This window comes from Plecotus auritus (genome assembly GCF_963455305.1).
Source record: "Plecotus auritus genome assembly, chromosome: 9".
In the NCBI taxonomy this organism is placed as follows: domain Eukaryota; kingdom Metazoa; phylum Chordata; class Mammalia; order Chiroptera; family Vespertilionidae; genus Plecotus; species Plecotus auritus.
In genome coordinates, this window is record NC_137783.1 from 6,795,965 (window position 1) to 6,820,671 (window position 24,707).

Sequence of the window (24,707 nt, forward strand, 5' to 3'; positions counted from 1 at the left end):
CCAGGAACACTCACACCATAGTGACCACACATGTCTTCAGCACCTACGAGCAGCCACATGCTTTCAGACTCCATTCTCGCACTTAATGCCACCCTGCGGGCTGGCACAGCAGGGCCGAGGGCCTGGCCCCAGCTCCCACAGTGTCAGGAGAGGAACTTGGGTCTGAGTCCAGGCCTCCTTGGCTCTAAAGTCCCCGTTGCTCCCAGCATGCGTTGGGGAGGCAGGAACCGGCCTGGCCGGACCTTCCCAGGCAGCCTCTCTGCGGTCCCAGAGATGAGATCCGCCCTTGGGAATCAGAGTGGGGAGGGCACGCTGCTCCTCCCTCGCTAGGAAGCCATCCTTTCCCACCAGAGGAGCCGCTGGGCCACAGGCTCAGAAACACTCCGGGGCCTCCCTCGGGCCAAAGGGAGACACAGGGCCTGGGAACAGAGCGTGACCCGGATCGGAGGGCCCCAGGCCAGGTGCAGAGGAAGACGACCAGGGATGGGAGACGGAAAGGTAGATACTCCGTCTGGCTAAGCAGGGGCAGCAAGAGCGTCCAGTACTTGACCATGCGGCTCCCTGGGCCATTTCCCTCTCAGACGAGCTGCGGCTTAAACTCTGCAAAGCAACTTACTAAACACCTTGGGAGGCCACCAGGGGCCCGGGTGTGCTAGCTGAGGAACAGACGTGAGAAGCCCAAGGCAGGCTCTGCACCCAAAAATGGATGCGTTCACAGACCGCTTTGGGGCAGCACCTGGCACTGTGGCCTCCATGGAGGAAATGTGAGAAACAGGAAGTTCTACCAAAAGAGCTGAGTCCCTCAGGCTCCCCCCGCCTCCCCAGGCTCTCTAGCCTCCCCCAGTCTCTCCAGCCTCCCCTGGCCTCCCCCAGTCTCCTCCAGCACCCTCCCCCCCCGCCCGCCTCCCCCAGACTCCCCAGCCTTCTGCATGGTCCCTCAGCGCTCCTTCCAGCCTCCTGGCTGGGCACCTACTTCCAACCCCACCTGGAACCGGTATCTGCTCTGGACCCCGCAGAGGACTTGGTGTACGAACGCAATCCTCTGCCTTGGGAACACCGCCCTCATTCCAGAAACGCAGACAAGGCAGGAATGTACATTTTAAACCTGTCAGCGAGGATTCCCTTCACCAGCCACAGCGAGCATGTGAGTCTGAGAAGGGCAGACAGACGCTGGGTGAGGGGGGGCAGGAGAGTTTACAGCAAGGGCTCCCACACACGATACTGTCCTAGCTCAGTGCATCTCTGCCGACGGATCACGCTCCCCACGGAGCCGGGGCTGGCTGCCATGTGCAGGAACCCAGGGATAGGGCTGGGCCATTCGGGAAGGCTTCCTGGAGGAGGTGTGTGTGACTCTGGATGTCTGGATGTCAGAAATGCTATCTGACTGGCATGCTGGGAGCAACGGGGGCTTCAGAGCCAAGGAGGCCCGGACTCAGACCCAAATGTCTCCATGGGTTCTCGGAGGCACTCCTGCCCTCCTTTGCCCGCCTGGGATTCCATTCTCTTCTGCATTAAAGACCTGAAATGCTATCTGACTGGCTGCGTCGAGCTACAGCTGCCTTGTGGGCCAAGCAAGGGACCAGACAGTCCCCTCTCGCCACATCAATGGACAGGAAGTGCAGTCCCCTCTTGCCACATCAATGGACAGGAAGTGGCTCCTGGAGAGCAGCCACAGCTCACCTGAATCAGCGGGGGGGGGGGGGGGGGGGGGACTACATGTGAGGTTGCCCGGAAATGGGCCAGAGTTCCAAATAGGCCAACTTCCCAAGCCCAGCGTATATATGCAGACACACCCAGAGTCACACACACCTCCTCCAGGAAGCCTTCCCGAATGGCCCAGCCCTATCCCTGGGTTCCTGCACAATCGTGCCAAGTGACTCCTTTGATGTGCAGCAGCGGCCATCTCCTGGTGTGATCTGGGGGCCCAAAACAGTGGCAGGGGCTCAGGGTCATTACAGATTGAATTGTGCCCACCATCCCCTCCTCCCCAAATTCATATGTCAAAGACCTAAGCCTCAGTGAGCTTTGGAGATGGGGCTCTTGGGGAGGTAAGGTTAAATGCGGTCATGAGGATGAAGTCCTAAATCAACAGGACTAGTGTCCTTATAAGGGGAAGAGACATCAAAGACTGCTCTCTCTCTCTCTCTTTCTCCCCCTCCTGCTCCCAGAGGAAAGACCATGTGAGGACACAAAAAGAAGGCAGCCGTCTGCAAGTCAGGAAGAGAGGCCTCACCAGAAACTAACTCTATTATCAGTACCCTGAGCTCAGGCTCACAGCCTCCGGACGGTGAGAAATAAATGTTGTTGAAGCCACTCAGCCTGTGGCATTTTGTTGTGGCAGCCCGAGCTGACGAACACAGGGTGTGTGATCAAAAGAGTGAGGTTTGAGGCTCAGCCCTGCCATGTACAAGCTCAGTGATCTCTAACAACCATTTGGCCTCAGTTTCCTGGTCTGTAAAATAGAGCTATGCCTCTCTCTGCCCTGCCTGCTTCCCTGAGAGGCCTGTGGAGGTCCAGGAGAAGGCAGTCAGGTGGCAGGGTAAGAGGGTCTGGCCTGGGTCAAGAGGTGGACACAAGGTCAATCCTGGCCCACCACTCACCACCTGGGAGACCCCAGACAAACCACATGATCAGCGCATCTACTGTAGGGGGAGCATTTGCTACGCGAGAGGCACAATCAATCTGTTTTCTCAGGTGAGCGATGGGGATAAGGATCCTGCAGCTCCGGGGAACGGCAGCCAGATGCTAACATGGGCACAGCATTCGAGCCAGGGCTAGCCATGCCCTCGGGGCAGCCACCCAGGAACCCTGCCTCCTAGCCCTCACTACCCCCGGCCCAGCGACACTCACTGGTGCCCTGGGACCTGGGTGAGCTGGCCCTTTGCTGTCTCTCCAGGGCACAATGGGGAAATCAGCTGGGGTCTTGGAAAGAAGCGGCCACGCCATTCCAAGCCATCGGAGGCATGGTCCAAGGCTCACATACTTTCCACACACCGAGGCCTCTCCCCTTGAGGTGTGATTGACACGGCCATCCCAAGAGGACCAGGATCTGTTCAGCAGATGCTGCCGGGCCCCATTTGGAAGGCTGCCTCAACACCTTGTCCAAAATCCAGTCTCCATGGGGCCAAGGTGTCTGAGTCAAGGAGCAGGCGCCCCACCCATCCAACACCCTGCTAGTGGCCATGAAGAAGCCCTGATACACAAAGGGGGAGTGTGGGTCACCACGTGGACATGAGGGCAGGTGGGGGATGAGAAGTGGGAAGACGAGGGGGGACCCTTGCTTGCATGGAAACGCAAGCAGAGCTGTCTAATGGTGGGGTGCTGAGTTTGAGTTGCTATTGCTATCGTTGAACAAACTTCAGTCACAATTTCCCTGGCGCCTGGACACAGGTCTTTGGAGGACAGCCAAGCCAACAAGAATTTAGACTCTAATGCTTCCCCCGCCCCCCCAGAGGGGGGCAGAAATTCAGTCAAGGTATGCACCAGAACGGACATTCCCCACCAATCCCCATTAATGACTATGACCTTTTCAAACATCTCCCAGACCGCAAGCACCAATGGCACCCCAGGATGCTCCCACGTGGTGCCTTAGCCTCTATCTCCCAGGAGACAGATCTGCAGACAAGACAGAGGATCCTCTTAAGGCACCTCCTTATTGTGCCGAGACAGTCTTGGGCGCAAAGGAATTTGACCAGAGTAAGCAGAAGGCCACAGCCCATCCTGTCTCCCATTTTGTTGCTTTATCTTTGGAACAAAAACAAGCTTCACCTGCATTTATGGTCAAATTGGTCAAATCACTATTCCTTCCTCAGTCCTGCTCTGTCACATAAAAGGAAAAAAACAACAACATTTACAGACCACTTTTATTACCTCGGACAGGGCAAAGCACTTGGCAGCATTCTCTCTGCCTGGGCTCCAGGCTCCGCTTGGCTCCGGCTGCTTTCACACCTCACTGGTTGCTAAGAATCTTTCCTCCCCTCGCCTGGCATCACCCACAAGCTGTTCTTCAGTGGGGGTGGAAGCTCCCCGGCCCAGGCTGGGTCTTCTTTGACAATGCCATAGAGGTATCGTGTGATAGCCTAGCACTGGTAGGTTGAAAAGGGAGAGCTGGAGACTAAATTTCAGTAAAGCTAAGCCTTTATCCTTTTGTCAATTTGAGAAGGGTTCCCACATAGGAAGGCAAATCCTCCCCTAGACTGTGTTGAAAACTCGTGAGCAAAGGGACCAATGGTGGCTGGGCTGAGTCTACTGGATGCTGAAGCATAAAGAAGGTCATAGGTCTGTTTTTTTAATTTATTTTTAATTTTTAAAAAATGTTTTTTATTGATATCAGAGAGGAAAGAGAGGGAGAGAGAGATAGAAACATCAATGATGAGAGAGAATCATTGACAGCCAATCAATGATTCTCTCTCATCATTGATGTTTCTCTCTCTCTCTCTCTCTCTCTCTCTCTCTCCCTTCCTCTCTGAAATCAATAAAAATATTTAAAAAAATAAAATAAAATTCTGGGCCTAGAGACTAATTCTATAAAGCATTGAAACTACTTATTTCTTAAAAGCTCCAAGGTGATGCTGATGTAATCCTCTAGGCACCCTGATGGACACTAATTTTCCATCTAACTGAGGACGAGGGCATAGGCACTGATATTGTCGTTATGCCTTTTCTGAGTTGCCCTTTGCACCCTGAAAATTTTTGTTTTGTGTCCACCTATGATAATGTCATACGCTGCTTGACAGATTTTGCTCTTTTCTATGCCCTTGTTACTAGTATTCTGATTATAACATTTATTCTTGCTACATACCTTTGTCCCATAGAGCTGGGTTGTAATATTCCAGTTGTTCAGTAGGTGTCGCTGTAACACACGGGGAGTATGACCCAGTCTTGAAATTCTCGATCAAGGTTCTCGGGCCTATAGACTGTATTAGCACCTTACTTCATAAGTTCTCTAAATTTAAACATTTCTAGCATCAGTTATTTTAGAATGAAGAGAATGAAGGATAACTATAGAACAATATAACAATTGTTCTCAAGGCTCAGAAAATGCCATTTCATAAGGATTGTCTCTCTTAGCCTTCCCCCTCCCTCTACTTCAGCAGTTCTCAAACTTTATGGAGTCAGAACTTCGTTGCACCTCTAAAAATGATCGAGGGCCCCGAACAGCTTTTGTTTGTGTGGGTTATATCTATTAATATTTTCCATATTAGAAAATAAAATTGAGAAAAATTTAAACACAAGAATAGACAAGCATACATTCCATTAACCATCAGAGCGATGGTGTTATCACACATCAAGGAGCCTCGAGAAAACTACTGTGCACTGGTGAGAGAATAAGCGTGAAAAGGGAAAGTAATATTATTAGGGATGATTCTGCATTATGATGAAAATAGTTCTGGCCTCACTGAAAGGGCCTCAGGGTCCTCTAAAAGTCCTCATCCGCATTTGGAAATTGCCCCTCTGCTAGTTTCCAAGTATCACTGTCTGTCACACACAAATCCAAAATTCATCAGCATGTTTACTTTCCTCCCAAAACAGACAGCCGGAGCTTCCAATGAGTTAATTCTGATTATGCCCTCCCAGCTCACATGTTCTAATCGTCCGGTACTTTAGTTCTGTCTTGTTTTTATTTAATCCCTCAATTGAGACATCATTTTATACAACCAGTATTTGTTTAAATATAGCCAAATATTTACCAAAGTTGTTGCACATCATTCCACCTTGTACCTCACACCTTCCGTCCAGTGTTTTCTTTTGCCTGAAGTTCGCCCCTCTCTGAACATCCTGTCGTGAAGTAAATGTGTAGAAAATTATCCCAGCTTTGTTCTTCTTTCTCTACCTTCTAGCTCTAATGTCGCTCTTATTCTCGAAAGGAACTTCCACTGGGTATAGAGCTATTTTAGGCTCACCGTGACTTTCTCTCAGCACATGGAAGGTATTTTACCATTTTATGGCCTTCATAATTGTTGTTGAGAAGTCGCTCACAGACTCATCACTGTTCCCAGAAGGAAAATCTTGTTCTTCTCTCTGGCTGCTTTTAAAATCATCTCTTTGTCCTAGGTGCACAGCAGGTTTACACTAATATGTCTTATTTTTATTTTATTTGTCATGCTTGGGACTCAGTGAATTTTCAATCTGAGGTTTCATACCTGTCAAAAGAATCTGCAAAATTCTCAGTCATTATTTCTTAAAATATGACCTCTTCCCCATTTTCTGTATTATCTCCTTCTGACAACCCAACAGGCTGGGTATTGGACCTTCCGCTCTATCCTACATGCCTCTTACCCTGTTTTTATTATTTCCATCTCTGTGTGGGTCTTGGTTGCATTCTAGTTCATTTATTTAAACGTAGCTTTCACTTATCTAATTTTGCATCCACTAAGTCTAATCTGCTCCTTAATGTAGCCATTGAATTTTTACTTTCATTTATTAAATTTCCATTTTCCAAAGTTCTCTTTTCACATCTGCTTTGCCATTTTTATAGCCTCTTCTTCCTTGCTCATAGTTCCCAGTCTCTCTTACACTTACTATGAAATGTACATACATCCCACAGGCTCTTTATACAATGTCACTGACACTCCTTCCACTGAGAGGTTGGGTCTGTGTTCCCTCCCTTTGAATTTGGGCGTGGCCTTGTCACTACTCCAACCAACAGAACGTGGACAAGGAGACGCTTTGTGACGTCAGAGGCTGGGTCACAAAAAGCATGTAGCTTCTGCTTAGTTCTCCATCTCTGGGATGCTCATCCTTGGAACCAGCCACCAACTGTGAGAAAGCCCAGGACACAGGTGAAGCCACACGGAGAGAGGAGCTGAGGACCCAACAACAGCCAGAACCCCCAGACTTCAGGTCTTGCCCCGAGGCTCTTTGAACTGGGGGGGGGGGGGGGCGGGCGGCGGGGTATTGAGACATAGAAATAAGCCATCCCTGCTTTACCCTCCTTGAATTCCAGACACACAGAGTCTGTGAGCATAATAACTCGCTGTTTTATGTCACTGCATCACTCAGCCATGGAACATTGGCCAGTGTCTCTCCAGGCCTGCTGCACGGTGGGTGCTGAAATATTTATCAGGTTTACAAAACACATTCGCTAATGTATTCTTCTTCTTCTGGCATCTGCAGCCACCTCTTCAGAAAAGTCCCATTCCCATCGCTGGGTATCTTCGACCCCCGCTGGAGCCAAGGCTCACGCTCCAGTTGGCCAGTGACAGAAAGCCCTCAAGTTCCCAGAGGGCTCCTGCCCCACCCAAGTTCCTAGGAAAGTGAAGGGGTGTGGTCGGCCCTGCTTCCTGCCCTCTGGGCTCCACCCTCAAAGCCAATAAAGCACCCATCCCTCTGTTTCCCAAACAAATATTTAGATTGCCCTTGGCCGTGTGGATGCCATTCTGTGTTTCATCAGGTTCTTCCAGGACAAAAGTGATGAGGGGAGAAAAAGCCGTTTCCAAACAGCACCTGCCTCATCCAACCTAGAAATAACGCCAGGAGAACCGATTTTAGGAGCGATGCCGCTGCTAAAAATAATGCTCAGATGTATAATGACCTTAGCAGGTACCTGGGCTGGGACGTGGGCCCCTGGCATGCGGACTCCTTCAGGAGCTGCCTGCTTTCCGAAGTGCGTCAGTGCCTCCTCACCACGCCCCAGCCGGCCTTCAATTTGGGAGGCCAGGGCTGGACCTACTAATTCCATGGAAAAGGGATGGCTGAACATAGGGGAAGCCTGGATTTAGAGTTTTCATTAGAAAGTAACAGCCTTCCTGTTTCAAAAACAGAATGTCTGTCTGCGTGTTGCCAAGGAGAAGCTCTCCAGGACCCAAATAAATGGTAAACAAGAACTATTGTAATTAGCATATTGATAGCAGTTTGATTTCTAAGGCCCCATGAAAGCATCTGTCCAGCCTCTTCACAATCCTACCTGCTTGGAGGTGATTACAGAACAGACAGAGCCCTGGAGTGCAGCATCAGTCGTCCCCCCCCCGCCCCTACCCCCCACCCCCACCTTCTACCTCTAACTGTCTCCCTATCTAGAGAAGGGAGGCATGGGGTTCATCCCACCTCTCAAGCCATGTTAGCCCTAACATTCTTTCCACGGTCTGACAAAAAAGTGAAAAATTCTCCCAAAGTGAAAAGGGCACATTTCAGACACAAAAGACCCCCAAATCTCAGCAGAGGGGGCTTCGCATGAAAGATTGATTGACCTTCCGTGAGCAAATCCTCAGAATAACTTGGGCAGCTCCAGTCCACACTTGCTCTTCCTGGCCACTAGCCAGCGGGCGTGCCCAAGAACTGAGAAGGGGAAGGTGAACACAGGCCCCTAGGGGGTGACGAGAAAGAGAGGGTGGCAACCTGCAGCTCCCAGGCCTCACAACTGCTGTGAGGGGCACAGAACCCCGCCCTCGCCTGGGGATCGTGAGCACCTCAAAGGACTCAGAGCCAGGCTCAGCACTCAGTTCTGAGCTGCAGAAAGCCGATCCTGTGGCTCCTGCTCTCACTGCACCGGAGGGTGGAAGGTTGGGAAGCTGGACTGTTTTGCAATCAAGAGTGGTTCTGACTTTGCAGAGGGGCTCATGGGATGGCGGACAGGGGCTGTCTGGGGTGGCCTTGTTGCTGCAACTCTACAGTCCAATTAAGTATATGTATTTTAATTGATTTCAGAGAGGAAGGAAGAGGGAAAGGGAGAGAGACAGAAACATCAATGATGAGAGAGAATCATTGATCGGCTGCCTCCTGCACGCCCCACACACTGAGGATCAAGCCTGCAACCCGGGCATGTGCCCCAATCAGGAATCGAACTGTGACCTCCTGGTTTGCAGGTCTACGCTCAAACACTGAGCCACTCCAGCCAGGCTCTACAGTCCAATTAAACACCAAATCAACGTGCTGAACAATCCACGAAAGACCAAGTTTATTGGGGCCACTCCAGAGGCAAGTCCTGGTTCAGAGCAGGCTTTTTCCTCTCCATTCAAACACTGTTCCCACTGCAGCCTCATGTGGAGGTAGTTCATGCTTCTGGAAGCATCTTGAAGATAGGACTTTTTGTCCTTCACACACAGTGGGCGGCCTCCCTTAGAACCAGGCTGGCCAATGAGAGGAGGATAAGCTGTTGGGTTCGGCTTCCAGAAAAGCTCCTTAAAGGAGGCTGACTCATTGAGAGAAATGCACATTTACCCTGGGCCCTCTTTTCTTTTTCCCACTCCCTAGAGTGAAAATGTGATGGCTGGAGCTGCATCAGCCCTCTTGGACCGTGAGATATCTAAAACAGACACAGAAAGACCCTGGGTCCCTCATTTATGTGAGGAAAAAAGATGTTGTGCAAGCCATCCTGCCAATAACCATGGGTATGTGATCCATAGGATGCTCTGCCTTACCCCCCAAATTGCCTTTCCTAAATCCTACCCCTCAGGCAAGGCCACCTCCTCTAGGAAGCTTTCCTGGATTATGCCCTGGCAGAAAATAATTACACCTTTATTTGACCAACTGCAGTACTGTATCATATAGCATAGTAGTTCCTGATCAGGAGTCAGACAGACCAGGATCAAATCCAAGTTCTTCTCCTTACTAGTCATTTGAACTTGGGCAAATCATTTCACTTCTTTGAGCGTCATTTTCATCAGCTCTCAGTCGGGATAGTAACACTACCCTCGGATGACAACACAGGTAAAGCCGCTGGCATATCATGAGCATGCAATGAACTTGAACTTAACTTTTCCAGACATCAGCCATGTGTGAGCCCCTGTCATGACTGTTTCCCACCATAATCTACCACCTGTAATAGTTACCACTGTTGACTTAGTTACAATATTTACTTGATATTTTTCTTTCTTTAACTTGGATTTTAATGAACTCTCCCAGCTTTTTTCAACTTAGCCTTTCTAAACAATATCCGATGGAACATGACCACTGTGGTTATTTATTTTTGAATGACATACACTAAAATAAATGCATAACCACAGCTCATCCGTGCACCACCTGAAATCATCTCACACATGAAGAGGCGTGCCTGCCACCCTTCCCGATGTGGCTCTGATGTATTTAGGAATGACGTGCACACGCATCTTCTATTCCCTAGCAACCGGTCTCTTTGAGGATGGGCCGGGTTGCATTTATCTCTGATTAACCCAGCATCTGGGACAGAGAAGGAGCCTGGTGAACATTTGCCTAATGAGTAGGAGAACATTCCTCATAGCCATATCAGAGACCTGGACAGAGAGCACAGCCGAATTCCATTCCAGCACATTCCAAGGGCTGTCCAAATGCTTCTGCTGTCGGGCGTGTGTTCTATCAAAAACTACACATCAGAAGTGAGCTGTCAGCAGAGGGGTCTGCAGTCGTTTCCACTAACATTTCCATGAACCTTAAGCAGCTTTTGCTGTAATGGGATTTGATCCGTTTCATGGCGCCCTAGCAAGGCCCGTAGTGGCCAGCGAAATGTGGCAGGGACTTCGCAGGAAAGGGGTTCTTCACGGAGCTGGACAAAGAAAACCTTCTGGAGGACTTTTGCGCCACCCACAGCTAAAAACATCCTTGCAAAATATTTCCATCAGGGAGCACGGTCCTTGCGCAAAGCAAGAGGCGGTAACGTTCTGAAAACACCGGGTCCCAAAGAAAATGTGAGCTGTGACAAGGATGCAGGGGGGCTCGCCTCTGTGTCAGAGACACTTTCTGGGGATGATGAAAATGTTTTGATGGGAAACAGTACACTTGGCCTGTGAAGAAGTAACCAAGTAAAATGGCTCTTGGCATTTAGAGAATGTTTTACTTGGCAACTCAGACAGAAAGGTAACTTACTTCTCTCGCCATCTCACCTTTCCGTGGCCAAATGGCATATTTAAGAAATGAGACAGGTGGAGGCGGCAGGCTGCTTGGGCTCAGACAGCCGAAGAACAGCATGCAGACGGCGCTGCAGCCGGAGGGTCCCCATGAAAGAGGCAGGAAGCTCATTCAGCAGGAATGGGCTCACACACACCCCTCCACCAGCCCAGACGCAGTGTCCTCACCCTACGCCCAGGCAGGCCATGTGGTGGTCACCGCCCCAATTAAGCCCCAAGCAGCAGCAGGGAGCCGTCTCGGGCCAGGCCTGGCCTGGAAACTGGTGACTTAGGCAACTCCTAGGAACCCAGTTTGTAATGTGAGAATGCAAATACCACTTCCTCGCGGGATTGCTGGGGGATTACATGAACTCAGGGAGTGTGGACAGAGCTAAGCAAGCTGCACAGCAGCCGTGGCCTCGATGGGGAGTGAAGACAGGCACACTCGGAGCAATAGCCAAGGGCATGTGGCTGAGTAACCCCCACAGGCCGGTGGCGGTTTCAAGGATTATAGGAATCCCTGGAACTCGGAGGAATGGGAGGTGATGGCAGCTGAATCCGTCCCGGGCGGGAGAGCTGGTTCTCACCGTTCAGGCCCAACTGGGGAGAAATGTGGTTGCAATGACCCGAGAGGCTATCTCTGGGACTGCAAAGAGCCAGACCCAACGCACAGACCTTGTGACCCTCTCCAGCCCCAGTGAGATTTCCACCCTGGGGTGCAAACCCTGAGTACAGGGCCCCCCATGTGTCTTAGGTGGTGCTCACAGAACCCCGGGAGGCAGCCCATGTTTATCTATTCACCCGATGGTATCGGTGAGGAACTCATTCCAGAAGGTGTTGCCCAAGACCATCCAGTAAGATCATGGAATAGCAAGGAACTAAACCTGGCTTTACGGACTGTAGGAACCGTCGGAAACATAGTCTGTCTGCCATAGCATTCCCCTAGCCCCACCTCCCGGAGCCAAGCGCCTGCCCTACCTGTGTCCTCCCTTTCTTTGGCAGCTTTGTAACACTGAGGCGCAGTGAAGACCAGGAGTGGCCCATTGCTAATCCAGCCCCATCAGCTCCCTGCTGCCTCCTTCCCGCACTGACCATCACCACCCACATCCTCCCTCCTCTCCTCCCTCTGGTCGCTAGCCAGGAGTGCTTCTTTGAACACAGCAAATGAACCATGTTCAACCTCTCAGCCTAGAGCTCCTTCTCTCAAACCTCTCTTATGATGGCCACAGTGCGGGGAGGGAGGAGAGCGGAGGATGACGGAGATTGCTCAACTCTCATCTCTTGTCAACATCTCACAAAATCTGTCTCCTGCTGGTGGCCAGGACTCCTATTTGGTGGAAGGAGGGAGCGAGCAGCCACCCTCAGCACTCCTATTTATACCTCTCAATCGAGCTCTCTCTTGGGGACAATGTCACCAGCTTGGTTCCCTGCAGATGCTCAGTCATTGTACCTTTCACCCCGTGTGGTTGGCCTGTCACTGTACCTTTCACCCCGTGTGGTTGGCCTGTCATTGTACCTTTCACCCCGTGTGGTTGGCCTGTCATTGTACCTTTCACCCCGTGTGGTTGGCCTGTCATTGTACCTTTCACCCCGTGTGGTTGGCCTGTCACTGTACCTTTTACCCCGTGAGGTTGGCCTGTCATTGTACCTTATCACTCTGTGTGGTTGGCCTGTCATTGTACCTTTCACCCCGTGTGGTTGGCCTGTCATTGTACCTTTTCACCGTGTGTGGTTGGCCTGTCATTGTACCTTTCACCCCGTGAGGTTGGCCTGTCATTGTACCTTTCATCCCGTGTGGTTGGCTGTCATTGTACCTTTCACCCTGTGAGGTTGGCCTGTCATTGTACCTTTCACCCCGTGAGGTTGGCCTGTCATTGTACCTTTCACCCCCGTGAGGTTGGCCTGTCATTGTACCTTTTCACTCTGTGTGGTTGGCCTGTCATTGTACCTTTTCACCCCGTGTGGTTGGCCTGTCATTGTACCTTTTCACCGTGTGTGGTTGGCCTGTCATTGTACCTTTTCACTCCGTGTGGTTGGCCTGTCATTGTACCTTTTCACTCCGTGTGGTTGGCCTATCATTGTACCTTTCGCCCCATGAGGTTGGCCTGTCATTGTACCTTTCGCCCTGTGTGGTTGGCCTGTCATTGTACCTTTCACCCTGTGAGGTTGGCCTGTCATTGTACCTTTCACCCCGTGAGGTTGGCCTGTCATTGTACCTTTCACCCCCGTGAGGTTGGCCTGTCATTGTACCTTTTCACTCTGTGTGGTTGGCCTGTCATTGTACCTTTTCACCCCGTGTGGTTGGCCTGTCATTGTACCTTTTCACCGTGTGTGGTTGGCCTGTCATTGTACCTTTTCACTCCGTGTGGTTGGCCTGTCATTGTACCTTTTCACTCCGTGTGGTTGGCCTATCATTGTACCTTTCGCCCCATGAGGTTGGCCTGTCATTGTACCTTTCGCCCTGTGTGGTTGGCCTGTCATTGTACCTTTCACCCCGTGTGGTTGGCCTGTCATTGTACCTTTTCACTCTGTGTGGTTGGCCTGTCATTGTACCTTTCACCCCGTGTGGTTGGCCTGCCATTGTACCTTTCACCCCGTGTGGTTGGCCTGCCACCGCTGCTGTGACTTGTGATGTCTATTTCCCCTCCAGTGGCCTCTCTAGCCAAGCTCTCAGATGTTTCTCCAAAATGGGAAGCTGGTCAGCTGTGCCCAGCCGGGCAAGCTCTGGCCCCCTCCAGACTGGCAGTTCCACAGAGGTGCCTGGCATATTCCTGCCTGAGTAACTCATCTTCTAGAGCCCCGGGCAGGCCCTGGCCTGGCACTGCCTGGCACGCTGGCCTGTCAAATACATTCTGCTCCTACATTCCTCAAAGTCAGCAGGACAGGTGCTAATTTGCCCACTCTCCTGAGAGGTCACACACACCTGCCTCCGAGGTGGAGCAGAGGTTTCTCTCCTTTCATTTCTAATGTTCCGATTTACTTATTGCTTGTTGACGTCCCAAAAGGACTCACGGCATTTTCCAATAAGAGCAATGTTCAATGGTTTGATGAAAGACAAAGGACAGGAAAAAAGCAGTCACGTGGGAGGGGAGAAGAGAAGGAACTCCCTCCAGGACATCTAACCAAGGAGCCATGCGTCTGGCACACAACGGGCTGCCCGCTTCCCAGCAGTCTGAACAGAGAACAAAGCAGGTGGGTGGCTGCTGGCAGGGCACAAAGTAAAACCAGGCCTCAGGACTCCTCCTTAAACACACACACAACCACACCTCCTGTATGAAGCGACTGCGACACATGCTGGGGGACAGGGAACTGAGACCCGGCCCCCGTCCTGGAGGGCAGACCGACCGGGCTGGGTGGGTGAGAGCTCATGCGTGGGGCACCACTCTGCCCTCCCTCATGGAGAAGGGTGGACACTGGGCCAGAACAGGACGAGGGACACCAGGACAATGGACACCTGGCCCTGCTGGGCATCCCCGCAGGTACAGGTGAGGCTGCCCTCTCTGCTTGCCATGCTGTCCTGTCTCCTAGGGCAGGTTTGGGGCCCGAGGAGAAAGCCCTTCCCTACTTCAGATACTGCTGCCGAGCATGGCGGGCACCATACTTGCCCAGCAGTGGCTGCTTAGCTCTAAGGCGGGATGCGAGGAGGCCACGAAGAGAAGGGGTCATTTCCTGCATAGGCCCAGAACTGCTGCTCCAAGGGTACCCACCCCCCCACACACGCACGAGATGCCACTGCTGGGCCTTCCAGGCTCCTCAATGAAGGCACCACAGGGCCTGGCCACTAAACCAGAAGGTCCGGGTCCTTAAAGCCAGGTTCCGTTCTTTGCTATTCCATGATCTCACTGGATGGCCTTGGGCAACACCTTCTGGAAGCAGTTCCTCACCGATTCCATGGGGTGAACAGATAAACACGGGCTGCCTCCCGGGGTTCTGTGAGCACCACCTAAGACTCATGGGGGCCCTGTACTCAGGGCTTGCACCCCAGGGTGGAAATCTCACTGGGGCTGGAGAGGGTCACGAGGACTATGTGTTGGGTCCAGCTGGTTTCCTGCCATCCTCACCCTCCAGCCTGCTCATCCATCCTCTGTGGGGCCTCAGTTTCCCCAACTGCAAAGTGCAGGCGTGGGGCTCCCCGTACAAGGTCTTCCAGCTCTGACATGCCAGGAGGGATCTTAACTTGTTAGTCAGAAAGCAGGACCGGACAGACCTCAGCTCTCCAGCCCGGGCACTGGCATCATCCCCTGATCGGGCTCAAATGAATGGAGGAGTCACCAGGACGGACGGACCCATGAACTTGGGGGCCACAGAGAGGAGCTGAGCTCACTCCCTGCTACAAACCATGGTGTGAGATCAGAGCTGCTCCTGGGGAGACTCTCCATCCCCCGAAAAGGCCTCGCAACCCAGGGTCCCACTCAGCAGGAGGCGGCAGCAGCAGCGGCAGCTTGCCCAGCCCCTGTCCACTCCCGGCCTCCTTGGACCCTGAGTGCATCCCTTCACTCTGAGCCTCAGCTATGTCATCCATAAAGTGGGGGTGAGGGTGAGCTCCCAGGCGCAGGAAGAGCAAGGCAGGTGTCTGTCCCCTTTTGAGGGGAGAAAACTGAGGCTTGGAGAGAGGTATATGGGAGAATGAGTCCGGGAGGGAGAAGGACTACCCAATGCCCCTGAGCCAGCTGTGTCCTGAGGGCCTAGCTGGGAGCGAATAACAAGAACGACCCATAGGCTCATTCTAGTGAGCTTTCTGGTGAACTGGTTTCCTCAGTGCCTCAGCCAGCGCCTGGGGGTCCCGTGAGCAGGGAGGACCCCCATCCCTGAGGTCTCCCCAGCAGGGCCCAAGAGCCAGCCAGCTCCCTCTGAAGGCACGCGAAGGGTCAGCCAGGTGGCTTGTGAGCCCGAGGAGGCGCCTCGGCTGTGCTGCTCCAGCCCACGTGTCCCGAGGGACCGCAGGCCTGCCAGGAGCTGTCGGGGTCCGCAGACAGGCCGAGGCTGGCCGGCAGCAGCCCACGAGTGGAAGCCAGCTCCGGCAGGGGCGCGCTCACCCTCTGTAACCCCAGCCCCGTGGGGCCCTTTCCTTCCTGTCCAGGAAATGATAAATCTGACCCAGGAGGTCACGGTCAGGAAATAACTGAAATAAATGCCAAAACCCTGCAGACTGTGGAGGTGTGAGGCTGAGGCTGCCAGGCTGGGCCGTGAGCTGCTGTGGCTGCACAGGACGCTCCCGAGGACCCCTCTCGGGTCCCCCCACATCGTGCCCTCTCGCCATTCACTCCTCCCTTCCCTCCCTAGGTGATTCTGGCTCTGTGGACACCTTCCCAGCTCCCACAGAGGCCCAGGCACTGGGGGAGGGGCTGGCATACAGAGGTGGCCAGGACATCACACACTCCCAGGAAAAGTCGGACACCTGAAGCCAAGCTGTGTTTCCCGTGAGTGGGTGGGTGGATTTGGGGGGCAGGGGTCCACTGACACCGGAGGTAGGACATGGCCGGGTGGAGCAGAAGACAGAGGATGCGGCCAAGCAAAGGCCTAGAAGCAGGGAGACAACCTGGTTCCTGAGCTCCCCTGGGTGCCCAGCCCCGGGCGGGGACTTCCACATGTAAACCCCCTTAGCAACCCTGAAAAGTGCATGGTGTGGTCCCCGTATCTGTGAACGAGGACTGGAGTCCAGACAGGCTGAGTCTGGCTCTGCCTCTTGGTGGTGTGTGACCTTGGGAAGGGGCGTCACTCCAGTCTCCTTACTTTCCAATGAGCCCGGAAGAGCGCCTCCTCTCAGGGTTATGGAGCGGGGTGAGGAGGTAATGCGAAGTGCTGAGCGCAGTGTCTGGCACACAATAACCTCGGTCAGTATCTGTCGGCATCACTATAGATTTTGTTCTGTCTCTGCAGCTCTGAGAAGTTAAGCAAACGGCTCCAAGTCACACCGCTCCTAAACAGAAGAGCAGGATTCGACCGTGTGGCCTGAAAGGCCATGCTGTGAACACCGCGTTGGGGGCGGTTTACGGCAGGGCGTGACGAGGGCTGGGGTTACGGTGAGAGGACCCCTCTGGGTGGCTTTAGGAGGCCAGGTTCGGAGGACAGGCCAGGGAAGAGGCCCTGCCTTCGGGCTGTGTGGTTTGGACTTTGTCCCGGGGCAGTGGCTAGGCCATCCATGTCTGCTGGGAGCCTCAACGTGGATGTCTTTAGAAAAGTCAATAAGCTTCTGAGTGCTAAGAACAGCAAACAAGAAGGTCTGATTGCATGGGCGTGAAGGAAGGAGAAACCAGCCAGAAATAGGACCGTGAAGGGGCTACTGCACTAGTCCAAGCAGTGTGAGAAGTGTTAAGGCAAAGGGGGGAGAAGAGGGGGCAGGTCCAACCAAGTGGGGACAGGAATCCGAGTTTGTGCCGGTGAGGCTGGGAAAGCCACTGACGGAAGCAGGAATGGGGAGGCGTGCAGGCTGGGGGTGGGGGAAGTTAACACAACATCAGGCAAGCGGAGTGCAGAACTATTCCTTCATGTTAAAGTCAAATGAGGCCGGGCGGGGGGTGGGGGGGGTGGGCAAAAGCCCAAGAGAATGAGTCTCGTGGCTGGCTGGCCAGGGGACTGTCAGGGTGGAGAGCTCCCTTTGCACCCCAGACCCACATTCTGACCCCCAGTCAGCCCCCTCCTGGAACGTGACCAAGATGATCTCTAGGCTGGGCCCGGGCACAGCAGGGGCAAAGAGATGGACAGTGTGACATCCATGCCCATCTGCTACCTTCCGAAAGGCCCTGCAGGAGGAGGAGGGCGAGAGAACAGACAGCAGGGGAGTGAGAAACCGCCCCCAGAAGAGGGAGGAGAGACAGGTGGGCAGCGGGAACAGCTGCTGGCTCAGAGACCTCACAGGTGATAGGAAAGGCACCCCGTGACCCGGCGTCACAAAGAGAAACCTGCTCCCAGCCTGGCGCTGCGGGTGACAGAAGCCCAGCTGCTGCCTCCTGAGTCGCAGTGTGCTGTCATCGGAATGGGACATTGGAGGTGGGTGGACCTGGGTGGGCACCGGAAAGGCACTGTCTCATGTCTCCCTGGCATCGAGGGGGTAAGGAAGGGGAGGACTCTCTTATTGCCCCAGAAGCCCAGCCTACTCTGTCCACCGCCCCTCTTTTGCTCTCTGCTCTCACCCTGAGGATGGCTGCAAGGGCTGTCAGAGATGAACATTCACTGGCTCCCTACTACCTGCAGAACGAACACCCAACCTTTCAGGATGGAGTCTCTGGCCTGACCCAGCCTCTCCTGGACCTTCTCCCTCGTGACTTTTCCTCACCCAGCCCACCAAAGCGGTGCACACATCACCTCCGAGGAGAGAGTGTGGCCAACGTGGTGGAAATCCACAGCCAGCCTGGCCTTGACTCAGGCCCAGGTTTCTGCTTCTTCCAGAGCTTTGTAACTGAGCAATGTACTAATCTCTCTGAATCTCTGTGTCTTCGTCCATAAAAACAGGGGTTGGAAAATGCACCTGGCCCAGAGGGGTGGGTAACCATTCACTGAGCTTGTCTACAAAGCAAGTAGCCTGATGCCTGGCCAAGCTGAAATGCTTGCTGGTTGGGTGATGCTGATGCTGCTGAACCTGTTGACCCCCAACGTCTCCCCTTTCTCCCACTTGTCGACTGGAAGCTTCCTTTCCCATAGAGATGTCCTTGTCTCCCTTCCCTGTCCAACCTCTGGGCAGTTGGTACTTAGGACAGACATTTGACAACTGCCCACGCTCACATGGCTGTTTCCCAGCACCCCGTATGCGCTTTCTGCCCTTTCTGCGCTTTCTGCCCTTTCTGCGCTTTCTTCCCAACTAGGCCAGGTCCGTAAGGGATGGAGCTGGCCTCACCTCTCCTCTGGGACCCTCGGCAGGCCTTGCCCAGCCCAGAGTGAAAGGTGAACAGGGATTCGTGGAGGAGACTGCCCATCATCCCATATGTCTGAGAGGCCCCTCTTGCCTGGAGGAGGAATGGAGGGATGGGATGGCCTTTAAGGAAGGGGTGGGGTATACCATCTAGAACCTCTACGTCGGCTGAGAGTAAATAGCCATTTGAGGGATGGGAGTGGGGCTAAGGGAAGAGGGTTATGTTCAGGTTACATGGAGGCAATAAATGTGGCCCAGCCCATGCTGCCAAGAGCCACTTGTGAAAGCAGCTCCCCACCACCTGGCAGCTCCCCGGGTCCCTGGCACAGAGTGAGGGCTTAACAGATGAATGAACGAATGAATGAACAGATACACTTAAAACCAGCAGGATTTGGCAACCGCCTCAGGGGTGGAGGGAAATCGGGAAACAAGGCTCTGAACTAAATGGGAATTGGACGACAGTGATGATAATGAGTGACAATGACGATGAAGAGGAAGACGAGGTGAAGCAGCTGCTGCCTGTGGGCACTCCCTGGGTGCCAGCCCCATGCAGAGCCAGAGCTGCCCATGCACGTCTGCAGTTAGCCCCTGCAACGCTCCTAGTCCCATTTTGCAGACAGGGAGACTGAGGACTAGAGACGTTAGACCACTTGTCCAAGTCATAGGAAGGAATAGAGCCTGGCTCACACTCAGGTCCCTCGGACACCCGAGCTCATGCTCTTCACTGTCTCCATCTCAACGTGACTGAGCTGGGTTAGCCCCTCAAGAGTCTGGTCCCAGATGACCTGCCTGAGGCATAGCACAGGGTTTACAGCTGCTGGGCACTCCTGGGTTGATGACACCCACGCCTGATGACGGAGGGACCGTGAAGGAAAGGCTGAGTAAGGGATGGTGGGAGGGGGTGAAGCTGGAGCAGTAAGCAAGGGTGCGTTAAGGCAGGCCTGGCCAGCTTTAGGAAGACCTGTGGCTCCACCCTGACCAGAGCGGGAAGCGACAGAAGTAGGTGGTGGTGTGATCGGATCGGTTTTTTAGAAAGAGCCTCCTGGCTGCTGCATGGAGCTTGGTTGGAAAGGAGTGAGCCCAGCGGGAGTACGAAGCGACAGAGCAGTTCAGCAGGAGAGGAAGGTGCCAGGAGTGAAACAGTAGGGATGGGGAGAGAGGGGCCGGCCCAAGACATACTGTGGAGGCAGAGTTGCCTGGATTTGGAGAGAGACTGGCCATGTGTACCGGGCAGGGGCAGGGGTGGCAGGGCAGCGGGAAAGGGAAGCTCTAGGCCTCTGGGCAGCTGGAGGGAGGTGGTGATTTTCACTAAGATCAGGCACAGGGCGGCTTGAGAAAAAAGGGTCATGTTCACCAGGAAGACAGGAAAACGACTTCAGCCACCTGTCCCACCCAAAGGTCCCAAAACACATTGAAAATGGACACAATTTGAGCGTCACAAATCACTCTGCACCAGTAACTCCTTTGGCCACTTGATCATCGCCTGGGTCCACATTTTAAAGATGAGCAAATCAAAGCTACGTGACTTTCCCAAAGACACTGAATCAAGGAGGTAGCACGAGAACCAGGGGCCTCTGCCTCCCAGCCCAGCGGGGATTCTACAACCACATATTTCAATTTAAAGTGTTGTCTGACTCCTGGGCAAGGAAACAGATGACAGGGGGGTGCGATTTTCTCCACAGAAGCAGAACAAACTATGAAAGAGCCAGAAACCAAAATGTTAACTGTGGTTACCTCACTGGCAATTTTCTAAAAATATTATGATTGATTTTTAGAGAGAAAGGAAGGGAGAAGGACAGGGAGAGAGAAACATCGATCGGCTGCCTCCTGCACGCTGCCTACCAGGGATCGAGCCCCCAACCCAGGCATGTGCCCTGACCGGACACTGAACTGGCAACCTTTCGGTGCATGGAACAATGCCCAACCAATGGAGCCACACTGGCCAGGGCACATCGGCAATTTTTAATTTTCCTCTTTTTAGATTATATTTGGGAGATCTCATCAGTGGATGTATACCGTTTTCACAGAGAAAAAGAGCTAAAAGATCATTTCAAAAATAATTGCTCAAGATGACGCCAGGATAGCACAAGCGCAAAACCGGGGGGGGGGGGGGGGGGGGGGAGGGGGCGGGGGGAGAGGCCGCACTCAGCGTGTTCCTGGACTTTGCGTTTTCCTTTCCGCCAGCGGCTGGGAAGGGACGCGGCTAAGAGGCCACAGGAGCTCTTGAGGGGATACATTTTTGTTGTTCTTTGGTTGGTTATTTTATTTTATTTTATTTTATTTCAAAGTTTATATTGGCCCCAACTCTCCTTCCACCCACCTTTTTTCTTCTCACCCTCTCTTGGGTGCTAGCTCTGGGTACTCGGAACAAGGAGCATTTAATCCACCGAGGCAGCCGCCGGGCGATGCTGCCAAGGTGTCGCTGCGCAGACGGAGCCCGGGAAATAAATTCCGTAAATAGAGCCTGGGCAGAGCCCATTAAAAGTGTTGTCCTAGCGCCTCTTTATGGGGCAGACGCTGTCATGCTCAGGCTGCCGAGGGCCGGCTGGCCTCTTGGGCTGCTTTGAGGTCCCCGTTGCTGCATAAACCAGCTTGTTTTTCCCCTCTTTTCGGCGACAGGCCTTAACCAAAACAGAAAAGCCCTTCTCATGCCGGGGACCGCGGCGGATTGGGGCTGGCACGCGGGGCCCGCGGTGCTCACCAAACCTCGCTCGCTCTGTCCATCGGCAGCATATTTCAGGTGAATGGCGTCTGCAGAGGCTGAGCTGGAGACGGAACATTCCAGGGGAAGCGAAGGAGGCAGAGGCCTCTGCACCCGCGGTTCGGGTTCAGCTCAGTGCGTCTGGCCTTCTCGCCCTCTGAGCCAGAGATGGGCACGTCACAGTGAACGACCAAGATGTTCGTCTGAACGCTCACTGTAATGGCAAACGCTAGAGGACACACCACACCGAAGGGCACAATATATGCATGTACTAGCTATGAAGCCCTTACAGTTCAGGCTTATGCTGGGCTCCAGGGCGAGGACTTATATGCAAGATAGCTTAAAGGAAGAATCACCCACAGAAAATAAAAAAGCCACACGCGGGGGAAGCTGGGGCCTGGCTGCTACTCGGGGGGGTTTAAAGGGGGGGACAATGGGCTAGTTCCCTGCTGTCCACGCACGGAGTAACCACTCCCCTGGAGAGGGCAGCCGTGAGAAGAGGAATTTTGAGTTTTGGTCACTGATGTAGCCTCCGTGCCTGACACTCAATAAATATGTCTCAAATGGAAAGACATAAATCCCATTTACAGAGAATTTTAATGACGTGGGAAAATATTTTTGAAATTATACTAAGAAAAAAGGAAGAAATACAACTGTGGGTATATGCACAGGGGAGAGCTAGAAGGAATACAGAAAGTGTTACTGATGGCTAGAGCCGAGTGGTGACATTATGGGTGGCCTTCCCTTAAAATTTTCTGTATGTGTTTTAGCAAAATAATTTACCAATTACCATGACTGGAACAATAACGACAGCGACAAAAAGAAGGGATGAGAAAGCACCAGGCCACATGGTCTGGGAAGTCGTTAATCCTCCATAGATGTTCCCATGGCCTGTGGGCACGCGGTGAGCCGGGGCCTGCCAGGGTTAACCCCAAGCCAGGCTCTGGAGGGAGGGAAGGGTCTGCCCTCAGACCTGGTGGGAGTCAGGATGCCCTGGCTCCTGGAACTTGGCCTCCACAGACCATGTGAGAAGGTGGGTATCGGGGGTTGAATCGTGTCCCCACATAAAAAATATATTGGAGTCTTGACCCTAGCACTCTAGAATATGACCCTATTTGGAAACAGGGTCTTTACAGAGGTAATCCAGTTAACATGAGGTCATTAGGGTGGGCTCTAACCCAAAATAACTGGTGTCCTTATAAAGGGGAAATTTTTGGACATAGACATTCACACACAGACGTACAGGGAGAACATATGAAAATAAAGGCAGAGACGGATGGCACTTCTATAAGCACAGGAACGCCACAGATTCCAGCACGCCGGCAGCTAGGGGGGAGGCCTGGAATAGATTGTTCCTCCCGGTCCTCAGAAGGAACCAGTCTCCAGAGCTGGGAGGTAATACATTTCTGGTGTTTAAGGCCCCAGACGGTGGGCACTTGCTATGACAAACTGAGACAGTGGGGAAAGCCTGCCTGGGGTCAGGTCATGGGGAGACCTCAGCAAGCCACTTATCTTTCTGGGACTCAATTTACCGATCTGGAAAATGGGAGACCTGGCCTAGAGCAGTGGGTTTCAAACTTGGTTTTAACCTGGAATAAAACCTTACACAGAGGCCCAAACAAAAAAGGTAAAAAGAAACCCTGAGGAGGTAGAAGCTTTCTCTGGGTCACATCCCATCCTTACAGAGCAGCCTCTGAAAGTCACAGCGCCAGGTCGTCTGGAAAATCCCTCTCGGTGTGCCATCCTGAGCATCTTCAAAAGTGAAACCCACTGACCAGGATTGCTGAGCATCTCCCAGGAGCTCAAGCTCGTGCCAGCACTGAGCGCCCGGCCCCTTGACCTCCGGTGGCTACTGATCTTTGTGGGGTGGTGAGACTAACGTCTGGAAAACAGCGGGCAGACAAGCCGGGCTGCTCCCTCTCCTGAGAGCTACAGCTGCGAACAGGTCACCTGATGTTCTAAATCCGCCACATCTAAATTTATCTTGCCCTCCAAGGACGAGCAGATGCTGTGCCTTATCGGGGAACGGTAAGTGGCTGAACGACAGACGTGACACGCCCTTATCACCCCAAGGACGAGAATGACGTCTCCCTGACAATGAAATCAAGAGCTCGAGTGCTAACCTGGCAGCCTGAAGGGAACTGGGTCATTCAGGCCCCTGGGTGGGGCAGGACCTGTCCCAGGAGCCCAGAATCCTTTCCAGACCCTGCCGAGGGCCTGGCAACCCCAGGGGCCAGTAGCCCTTGAGCAGGAGTGAGCAGAAAGGGAAGGTGTTTGAGGCATAGCCCACCCCTGCTGCATCTCTGGGAGAGGACCCAAGCCACCCATTCCACTCAGTGAGCACTGACGCTGTGCAGGCAGGGACCACGTGGGCTGCAGTAAGGGGCCACTGCTGATCAGACAGCAGAGTTGAGCAGCCTACAAGGAGGCTGGACACCCCAGAGATGGGGTCCCAGGTCAGACTGAGCTAATCCAGGCTTGGGCTTCCCTCCAAACGCTCGCAGGACAGAGGCCCTGAGATCCCACTTGCTGCAGGCTATGGGGTGATCCCTGCCAGCCAGCATCCCAGAAGAAACGGGCAGGGACTCCTCTGTCCTTCAGGGTCTGCAATAGTGGTGAGGCTCCTACCATCCTCTGGAGTCCACAGACTCATCAGGGGACCTAATGTCAAGGGAAGAGGGACATGGCGTCACTGTCCCTATTGCCCCACCGTGGCATCAGAGAGCAGATCCGGTCTTTATTCATTCAGCTTTCAATTGCACAAATAAGATGCCAATTCATTGTCCCTTTAAACACCACCTTACAGATAAAGCAAACCTCCATGCCTTCCCTGTTAGGGGTGTAACCTTCCAAAACAACCACATGTCCTCACAAAGAAACCCACCCACCAGGCCAGGGGTCTGGGCAGAGTGTGGCACTCCGCTTCCCCGGGCATGCTGTGGAGCCAGAAGGAATCTATCCGGGTGGGCGTCCAGGAAGAAGAGGCTGGAGGCAGGGACTTAAGAAAGGTTGGATTCCAATGCCCCCAAGGCAAGGGTTGCTGGGACACTGGACCCATGTGGTGTCAGCATAGAAATAGCTAGCTTCATTCATTCCTATAGTCAATTCAGCTTCTTTTTAAAAAAAATAAAATATATTTTTAATTGATTTCTGAGTGGGAGGGAGAGATAGAAACATCAATGATGGGAGAGAATCATTGATCGGCTGCCTCCTGCATGCCACCCACTGGGGATTGAACCCGCAACCCGGGCATGTGTCCTTGACTGGAATCAAACCTGGGACCTTCCAGTCTTCAGGCCGACACTCTATCCACTGAGCCAAACTGACTAGGGCCAATTCAGCTTCTTGAGAAAACTCT

The 24,707-nt window shown here is 53.1% G+C and overlaps 1 protein-coding gene across 2 annotated transcripts in view; it reads right to left on the minus strand.

Moving 5' to 3' along the window:
• Positions 1-24,707, minus strand: part of GRK5 (G protein-coupled receptor kinase 5) — a 186,813-nt gene that overhangs the window by 69,885 nt on the left and 92,221 nt on the right. The window lies entirely within an intron of this gene.